The sequence below is a fragment of the Bos javanicus genome, chromosome 2, assembly GCF_032452875.1.
Source record: "Bos javanicus breed banteng chromosome 2, ARS-OSU_banteng_1.0, whole genome shotgun sequence".
NCBI lineage: Eukaryota > Metazoa > Chordata > Mammalia > Artiodactyla > Bovidae > Bos > Bos javanicus.
Window position 1 is genome coordinate 298781 of NC_083869.1, and position 10953 is coordinate 309733.

The 10953-nt window shown below is 35.3% G+C and overlaps 1 pseudogene; it reads right to left on the reverse strand.

Annotated features, from left to right (window-relative positions):
* Window positions 1-9796: 9796 nt before the first annotated feature.
* On the reverse strand, window positions 9797-10734 carry LOC133235311 (olfactory receptor 10AG1-like; annotated as a pseudogene).
* Between the last annotated feature and the right edge of the window lie 219 nt (window positions 10735-10953).

Consider the following 10953-nt stretch of genomic DNA (forward strand, 5'->3'; position numbering starts at 1 on the left):
AATTCTCATAACACTTTATTAATGTTTGTTCTCTATCTGTGTTTTCATATTCCATTAAATTTACTATGTCTGTGCCCATCTTCCAGCCCCACAAACCATTGTTTTTGCATTAGTACTTTGATAAATAAAATTGAGTCAACAAATCATTTCAGTTCAGGTGCTCAGTCATGTCCGACTCTTTGTGACCCCATGAATCACAGCACGCCAGGCCTCCCTGTCCATCACCAACTCCTGGAGTTGACTCAAACTCATGTCCATTGAGTTGGTGATACCATCCAGCCATCTCATCCTCTGTTATATCATTCTCCTGCCCCCAATCCCTCCAGTATCAGGGTCTATTCCAGTGAGTTAACTCTTTGCATCAGGTGGCCAAAGTATTGGAGTTTCAGCTTTAGCATCAGTCCTTCCAATGAACACCCAGGACTGATCTCCTTTAGAATGGACTGGTTGGATCTCCTTGCAGTTCAACGGACTCTTAAGAGTCTTCTCCAACACTGCAGTTCAAAAGCAATTCTTCCACACTCAGCTTTCATCACAGTCAAACTCTCACATCCATACATGACCACTGGAAAAACCATAGCCTTGACTAGACGGACCTTTGTTGGCAAAGTAATGTCTCTGCTTTTGAATATGCTATCTAGGTTGGTCATAACTTTCCTTCCAAGGAGTAAGCGTCTTTTAATTTCATGGCTGCAATCACCATCTGTAGTGATTTTGGAGCCCCCCAAAATAAAGTCTGACACTGTTTCCCCTGTTTCCCCATCTATTTCCCATGAAGTGATGGGACCAGATGCCATGATCTTCATTTTCTGAATGTTGAGCTTTAAGCCAACTTTTTCACTCTCCTCTTTCACTTTCATCAAGAGGCTTTTGAGTTCCTCTTCACTTTCTGCCATAAGGGTGGTGTCATCTGCATATGTGAGGTTATTGATATTTCTCCTGGCAATCTTGATTCCAGCTTGTGCTTCTTCTTTCTCTCATATTTCTCTATTTCCACTATAATTAGGTTTCAAAATTACCTTAAGTGAAAGTTTTATTATAAATACTATTAATATTATTATTATTATTTCACTTATATTTCATTTTATTTTATCATTTAAAAAGTTAAGAAATACATTGGTTAAGTTATTAACTAATTTTCAGATAAAGATCTCAGAATTTCATATTTTTATGTTTTATCCTTTGCATCTTAAACCTCAAATTCAGAACTATTTTAAAATAAAACCATCTAACATTTTAACTTCATAGATTTACATGAAGTTGATGTTTTGACCCTGTAAACCTTTATACTTTTGAGTCAGGAAGTCACTGTCATTCTGGAAGATTCTTCGAAGATCAGCTGCTCTGAAATAGAAAGTAGTCATGCTCACCCTGGGGGACATTTTCTCTTGAGTATCAGTTTAATTTCCAGAAGACTGCTTCTGTTTGCTGATCATCTGGGTTTTAAAACTACTTTTTCTGTAGATGACTTGTCTTCTGCAGCTCCTTCTTAGCATAAGGGTTCCCCTCTCTGGGGATAGAAACTTAGCAGAGAAATGACACTTAATTTTCTCATATCAATAGTGTTTTCTGGGGAAAAAATTAAAACTTTCAATTTATTGCATTTCAGACCATTAGTAATTGCTGTTAATTTGCCTTCCTTAATTTTATTCCCATAATTCATCCAGATCTCATCTTTCACATCTTCAGAAAAATGTGTCATTTACTAAGACACAAACGTGGTATGTTTGTTCTTTCCAATCCATTGCAGGGAAGGTTAGATCCTTTTTCAGCAGTGGAACACTCTGTTCCTAGATTAACTTTTGTGGAAATTAAAGTATGTTGTATCTGCTGACAAAAGTCTGGGTAGTTTTATTCATGTTAGGATATCTAGTTGGTCATCAGCATAGGTATCTAGCAGATTCAAAATGAAAGGCACCCTAAAAATAGCCTAGAGCCTGTTGTGCAGAGTGAAGTAAGTCAGAAAGAGAAAGACAGATATCCTATATTAACACACACATGCACATAAATATGTGTGTGTGTGTGTGTGTGTGTGTGTGCTTGAGAAAAATGATACTGATAAACCTATTTGCAAGGCAGGAATATAGACGCAGACATAGAGAACAGACTTGTGAGGGAAGGAGAGGGTGGGACAAATTGAAAGATAACATTGAGACATATACACCACCACATGTAAAGCAGATAGCTAGTGGGAAGTTTCTAAGTATATAAAACAGGGAGCTCAACCTGAAGCTCTGTGACAACCTGGGGGCGATGGGGTGGGGTGTGGGAGGGAGGTTAAAGACAGAGGAGATGTATGTACACCTATGACTGATTTACTTTGTTTAATGGCAGAGCCAACACAACATTGTAAAGCAATTATCCTCCAATTAATAATTTAAAAAATTTTAACCCAATTATTTAAGACAGAAAAAAAAAAAACCCTCCTACAAAATGCTTTTTCTATTTCAGCTACTTCCAGGCAGGTATGTAGGTAAAATTGTCAGGAATGAGGTTTCAAGGTCAATATCAACTTCCACTCATAAGCACTTTTTTTTTCTTTCTGTTTAGAGATTCTTTGACAATCTAAAGCACCATCAGTGTTTCTAAAACTGCATTTCTTTTTTTGTATGTTAAATTTGTTTCTCTTTATTACAGCATGTTCCTCATAAATTGGACCTCTGTAATCTTTTTTAGGATTGATGTGGTATCCATGTCATTTAGTGTCATGTTGATTTACAAATGAGAATTGAACTCATTATTTGTTTCAGCTAAGTTTTACTTACAAGATGGAACAAATTGAATGTCCATCACCCATGTGAGTGAACTGATCTAATCCCTAATTCTATTGTTAGGATATCAAATTGAATATTTCTCGGTTCAATTCAATATCATCATTACCTGAAAACAAATCTATACTCTGAGACAATACCTCAAATATATCAGTGTAACAAAATAAAGAAACATTTTACTATCATATTACAGCACACGTTTGCAGTCAGTGATGAAGAAACCCTGGTTGTTTTCATCCAGGGGTCCCACTGTTCCTACTTCTTCTTTGAAGTTTCCTACTTGATCTTCAGCATGCAGAAACATGAGACGCCAAGACAGACAGAACATGAGGAAACAAATACACTATTCAGAGCCTCTATACGTAATAAACACATCACTTCTATCCCCATGTCATTGTAGAAACTAATCACCTGGTCCAATGTAGCTCTGAGAAGGTTAGGGAATGATGTTCACTATATGTAAATAAAACAGATGTATTTGAAGAGCATAAAGCCACACTGTGCCACAGTCCTCATTTTTGGTCACTAAAAAAAAGGGTGTTATAACATGCTGCAACATGTATACCTTTAGACTGAAGACTTAGCATGGCACATAAGGGAATAAGTATTTATGGTATATATCTATGCATATTAATTTGTCTTATAGATATATTTGAGCCGAACAACACAATGTCATTGTTATTTTTATTAGGCTTTGATGCTTAAATTAGCAATAGTATTGAGGCATAATTTACATAACATAAAGTACAACCTTTAAAATTCAAAGTGGTTAACTGAGATACACTTGATTTATAGCATTATATTAACTTCTGCTGTACAACATAAATATATTTTAAATGATCATCACAATGTCTAGTTAATATCCATCACTGCCCAAAGTTATGCGCTTTTTTCTTGCAATGCAATTTTTTAAAAATTTATCTCAGAAACTTTCAAATATACAAAATTATTTAACTATAGTCACCATGCTCTATATTATTTTCTTGGGCACCAAAATCAATGTGAACGGTGAGCAGCCATGAAAGTAAAAGGCATTTATTCCTTGGAAGAAAACCTATGACAAACCTAGATAGTGTATTAAAAATAAGAGACATCACTTTGCTGACAAAGCTATGCAGAGTTAAAGCTATATAGTCACGTATGGCTATCAGAGTTAGAATATAAAGAAAACTGAGGGCCGAAGAAATGATACTTTTAAATGGTGTTGTTGGAGAAGACTCTTGAGGGTCCCTTGGACAGCAAGGAGCTCAAAATGGTTAATCCTAAAGGAAACCAACCTTGAATATTTATGGGAAGGACTGATGCTGAAGCTGAAACTCCAATACTTTGGTTACCTCATGCAAAGAGCCAGCTAATTGGAAAAGACCCTGACGCGGGGAAAGACTGAGACCAAAAGGAGAAGTGGGTGATGGAGGATGAGATGGCATCACTGACTCAATGGACATGAGTTTGAACAAACTCCAGGAGATAGTGAAGGACAGGGAGGCCTGGCATGCTGCAGTTCATGGGGTTGCAGAGTCAGACACAACTTAGTCACTGAACAACACCACCATGCAGTATATTGATTGGATTGCTATACATTTTAATAGTGGTTTTATAAATATGACTAAATTTAAATTTACTGCCTTGCTGTTTGTGTTCTGTTTCTCTTATACATACTTTGTTCACTGTTTGTTTCTTGTTATTCTTTTGTGATTTGAATATACTTTTAGCATTTATGTATCACCTAGACAACATAATAAAAAGCAGATACACTACTTTGCCAACAAAGGTCAGTCTAGTCAAAGCTTTGGTTTTTCCAGTGGTCATGTATGGATATGAGAATTAGACTATAAAGGAACCTTAGAAAGCATTACTACGAGCAAAGTTAGTGGAGGTGATGGAATTCCAGTTGAGCTATTTCAAATCCTGAAAGATGATGCTATGAAAGTGCTGCACACAATATGCCAGCAAATTTGGAACACTCAGCAGTGGCCACAGGACTGGAAAAGGTCAGTTTTCATTCCAATCCCAAAGAAAAGCAATGCCAAAGAATTCTCAAACTACTGCACAATTGCACTCATCTCACATGCTAGTAAAGTAATGCTCAAAATTCTCCAAGCCAGGCTTCAACAATACGTAAACCATGAACTGCCAGATGTTCAAGCTGGTTTTAGAAAAGGCAGAGGAACCAGAGATCAAACTACCAGAATCTGCTGGATCATAGAAAAAGCAAGAGAGTTCCAGAAAAACATCTATTTCTGCTTTATTGACTATGCCAAAGCCTTTGACTGTGTGGCTCACAATAAACTGTGGAAAATTCTCAAAGAGATGGGAATACCAGACCATCTGACTTGTCTCTTGAGAAATCTATATGCAATCAGGAAGCAAGAGTTAGAACTGGACATGGAACAACAGACTGGTTCCAAATAGGAAAAGGAGTACGTCAAGGCTGTATATTGTCACCCTGCTTATTTAACTTATATGCAGAGTACATCATGAGAAATGGTGGGCTGGAAGAAGCACAAGCAGGAATCAAGATTGCCAGGAGAAATACCAATAACCTCAGATATGCAGACTACATCACCCTTACAGCAGAAATTGAAGAGGAATTAAAAACCTCTTGATAAAAGAGGAGGAGAGTGAAAGAGTTGGCTTAAAGCTCAACATTCAGAAAACAAAGATCATGGCATCTGGTCCCATCATTTCATGGGAAATAGATGGGGAAACAGTGGAAACAGTGTCAGACTTTATTTTGGGGGGCTCCAAAATCACTGCAGATAGTGACTGCAGCCATGAAATTAAAAGATGCTTACTCCTTGGAAAGAAAGTTATAACCAACCTAGATAGTATATTCAAAAGCAGAGACATTACTTTGCCAACAAAGGTCCATCTAGTCAAGGTTATGGTTTTTCCAGTGGTCATGTATGGATATGAGAGTTGGATGGTGAAGAAAGCTGAGCACCGAAGAACTGATGCTTTTGAACTGTGTAAATCACTTACTGTTGATTTACAGTGATTTACAGTGTTATCTAGCTTCCATCATACAGCAAAGTGAATCAGTGTTATATATACATACTTTGACTCTTTTTAAGATTCTATTCCCATATAGATTATTAAGTAAAGTTTCTGTGCTATACAGTACATTCTTGCTAGCTATCTATTTTAGACAGGTTAGTGTGTATATTTCAATCCCAAATCTTAGTTTACCCTTTCCCCTCCACCTTTCCCTCTTGGTAACCTTAAGTTTGTTTTCAACATGTGAGATTCTATTTCCATTTTGTAAAGATTTATCTGTACCAATTTTATAGATCCCATATGTAAATGATATGATATTATACTTTTCTTTTTCTGTCACTTCACTCGGTTTAACAATCTCTAGGTCCACCCATATTACTGCAAATGTCATTATTTCTTTTTTATGACAGCATTATTCATATATATATATATATATATATATATATATACACACACATATATATACACCACATTTATTCTTTAATTTATAAACACCATGATATTTTTTCCAACTGCATTTATTATTTGATGGACATTTTAAAATATGAAAAATGTTAATATTAGTCATCTTATTTTCCATTTTGTGATCTGTTTATTCTTTGTGTTGATCCAAATTATTTTAGTCTGTATTATTTTCTTCTATTTGAAGAACTTCAATGCTTTATTTTTAAAGTTCACTTTCTGTTTTGTGGGATAATCTTATTAGAAAAATAATTATAGTTTGACACTTGTTTTATCCAGCTCTTTAATGATGTAATCTGTTCTTCTATCCTAAAGAGTTTCCAAATTGAAATCTGCAGCAAAAAAAAAAAACACATCTGTCCCATTGTTATGATATGTGTTTTCCTCTGGCTACTTCTAGTTTTACCTTCTTTTTTTTTTTTAAGTGTGCATGCATGAAGGAGATATTTGTTGGGCTCTCTATCACACATCACTGATGTCTTTATCGATCACTATCTGAATTCTGCACTATTATAGTAAAGCATGTTGTCCAGTAAAGTAAATCCTTTTGACTGTTCTTCAGGAGTGCCTTGGTTATAATTGGTTGTCGTTATATACACAACCATTTAGAATCAGCTTAAGTCACACGCACATGCCCCTGTACACCAACTCACCCACCCATACAACAAAGGAATTTTATCCTACTTTATGAAATTTCTGTATCATTGAATTGAATTATATCAGGGAAAATTGACATCTTTGAAATATTGAGTTTTCCAGTACACAAAAATATTATAGCTATCTATTTAGTTCTTTATCTTAAATTTCTCTCAGTTTTATAGTTTACTAAATAAACTTCCTGCAGGGTTTTCATTTCTATTACCTTTAAAATGTTCATATCTTTCTTCTTATTTAAATAACATTTTCAATGTCTACTTATTTTTGCTTTTCAGTGTGGAAATAAGGGCTTGCCAGGTGGCGCTAGTGGTAAAGAACCTGCCTGCCGATGCAGGAGCTATAAGAGATGAGGGTCCGATCCCTAGATCAGAAGAATCCCCTGGAGAAGGGCATGGCAACCCACTCCAGCATTCTTGCCTGTAGAATTCCATGGACAGAGGAGCCAGGCAGGCTACACTCCATAGGGTTGCAGACAGTTGGACATGACTGAAGCGACTTAGCATGCACACACATGTGGAAATAAATTTATTTGTGTTTGTTGACTGTGTATCCAGTTCGCATGTTGAATTCATTCATTATGTCTAATAACTTCATTGTAGATTATTAAATATTTTGAACATATTCATATATAACACCTTCCAACAATTAGGTTAATACAACCCTGGTGCCTCAGATGGTAAAGAATCTGCCTGTAATGTGGGAGAACCAGGCTTGATACCTGGGTTGGGAAGATCCCCTGAAGGAGGGAATGGCTACCCTCTCCAGTATTCTTGCCTGGAGATTCCATGGACAGAGGAGCCTGGCGGGCTAGAGTCCATTGGATCGCAAGAGTCAGACACGACTGAGTGACTAACACTTTACAGTGTTTACATATACATTTTATTCTCTCTCTCTCTCTCCCCCCCCACCCCCACTGTATAGGCTAGTATCTCTAGTAAAATGACTAAAAACTGTAAGAGAGAAAAATCCCTTTCCTTGGTTCAAATTACAGAAAGACATGTTTCAACATTTTTTAATCTAATTGTGTGTATTAGCACTATTGTTGAGATTTAAAAAAAAAAGTGTCATTCTTTATTAAAGCATTCTTTAACTTATTTCCCAAACTAAGTTAAGCACAATTCTAATATTGCAAGTTCAATGTGAATCACTTTACTGTATGATTTATTTTATGCTTTTATGCTAAATTACTTTATTATTTATCTAGTAGCAGTTTGTTCCCCTAGAGTATGAAATATACATGAAAACTGGATTTTTCTTCTCTGTAATACATCATTGTAACTACGCAGTATGGTTATGTGAAGCTCTTTTACATATGAAAACCAAATCAGTCACCATATGAATTCCCCTTATTGATGACAGTCAATGCTATATGGAAGAGAACACCCATGCAGCTGATCCCTGCCTCAATACTGGACAATGTACGGGATACAATCAAATGATATTACTCTAAACCATAAATTTTGAATATAATTTGTTGTGCAGCAACAGAATAGTTGAAAGTCCTCTGTTTCAATAGTTCTTTGAAACAGAGGACTTTAAACTGGCTATAAAACCAACTTCTATATTTTACTTCCTTTAGTCCTCTGAATGGGAAATATGTAATAGCCACAGTTGTCATCTGTTACTGTCATCTGCACATTATCTCCTCTGAAATGATTGCTTTAATTTTTGTGTGCTTTTTAGATGTCTTTTTTGATGACATGATACCTACTCAAAGAAGAGAACTAGCTGATAGATGAATTATGGTCTTATGAAAAATAAATTATTTAAACACATAGTACAATAAGAGAAAGACAGATTTAAAAAGAAAATATAAAAGAAAAAACCTTCCTCAGATTGCATCATTTCCCAATCAGTTTGACTGAAAATGATCCAGTGTACTGTCTGTAGTTCAACTCTTTCCATCTGAAGAAATCCAAGATCTTTTTAATAGTATTTTTTTTAGTTTAATATAGTGATCTCTCTTATCAAGTATCATCCTTTACAACCAGGAAAACTTGGGAAAATAATGTACTAAATATCCCAAGTATTTTTATTTTAATTTCAACTATCTATTTCACCAAAAGAATTAAAACAAAACAACTATGTGTTATGGAAGAGATGCTGATGATTATTAAAATCAATTTCTGGTAAAAAAAAAAAAAAAAAACACCAAAACAACAGCAACAAAAAAGAAATCTTAGAGAATGGGTGACACTATTTGGGCACAAAATGATTAAATCCCATACACCTTATATCTCTGAACAGCAAAGATGCATTCATATTTTTTGCATTAGTAAAAATTAAGGCAACAAATTATCAAGATGCTAGTAGCATGATTTGGCTACATAAACAAAGCATATCTACAAAGAAGAATTCATAGAGAAACAGAGGGTAAATATTTATTGCCACACTATAAACTTTTAGGAGTCATTATGCAGAGTTTTATTTTTAATCTTTACAGAAGGATCAAACTGAAGTCATTGAAAGGTTAAATGTCTAAAGTTAAAAACACATAGATATTTAACAACTGTTCTCCAAACTTTTGCCATCTATATTATCTAAAAACATCATGAAAAGAAAAAAAAGTGCATGATAGTTATATGAACAGGAAACAAAAATATCAATGGCTTTAGGGGGAAAGGTGGGTAAATGATACTATATTTTCTCATAAAATTGAAAATCACGAGTAAAATTGCAAACTGAATAAAAGATTGCCTAGATACATAGTTTCTTGTCAGCAAGACACCATAATATGACCCTGATATTAGAAAATCCAGCATAAAGCAATAAGGTCAGGAATGGATGAATAAATATAATAAATCTATTAATCATGTGGAAAAAGCAAACTAACTATTTCTGATTATACAATGGCAAAATTAAATAGGAAAACAGAAAATGAGTTTAAATCAAGCAGCTAATGCTTTACATTAAGGTAGCACTTTTCTCAAGGCTGTCAAGACATCCTTATTTCTCAGAGTGTATATCAGGGGGTTAAACCTCAGGGTGATGATGGTATAGAAAAGTGAGAGAAATTTGTCTGTGCTGGAAGAATTTTGAGATTTATGTCATAAATACGTAATGATCACAGATCCAAAGAATAAAGTCACAACCATGACATGAGATGAGCAGGTGGAGAAAGCCTTTGCTCTTCTCGTTGCTGATGGCAACTTCAGGATGATGGAGGTGATTCTACTGTAGGAGCCAAGTATCAGCAGAAAAGGGACCATGACAAACAGCACAGCAACTATAAAGACCAGCATCTCATTCAGAAACATGTCCCCACAGGCCAGCTTCAGTACTGGCGGAATGTCACAGAAATAGTGATTGACTTGGTTGGACCTACAAAAGGACAGAGAGAAAATTTGGCTTGTCTGCCCTATCTCAATCGGAACACCAGTGACCCAGCAGGCAGCCACCAGCTGAACACAGACCTTGTGGTTCATGACCAGAAGATAGTGCACGGGGCTACAAATGGCCACATAGCGGTCATAGGCCATCACTGTAAGAAACAGGCACTCTATGTTTCCAAATATAAGGACAAAACTCATCTGTGTTGCACAAGCAAACAAAGAAATATGTCTTTTCTGAGTCCAAAGGTTTATGAGCATTCTAGGAAGAGTGGCAGACATATGATAGATTTCCAAGAAGGAAAATTACTGAGGAAAAAGTACTTGGGAGTCTGGAGAGTCTGGTCTGTCCTGCTTATGAGACTAATGATGCCATTTCCCATCAGAGTTATCACATAGATAAACAGAAACATCACAAAAAGAAACATTTGAAGATTGGGAATGTCAGAAAATCCCAAAAGAACAAATTCAATCACTGAAGTGAGATTCACATTTGCTAGATATTTTTGAGGTTCCATTTGTAAAAATAGTACAATTAGGCATTTATCTTTTTTGTTTTGTAATTCTATAAATTAGAGGGATTTAGGGGAATTATTAACAGTACATAAGATTTCTGTTCTCTATTAAGGTCTAGTGTTTTATATCTTGGACTCAACACAATTGAAGTCTTATGGAAAATTGTATTCTAAATTCTAAATATAAAGGCATAAGTTGCAATTCAAGGTTTAACTTTAAAT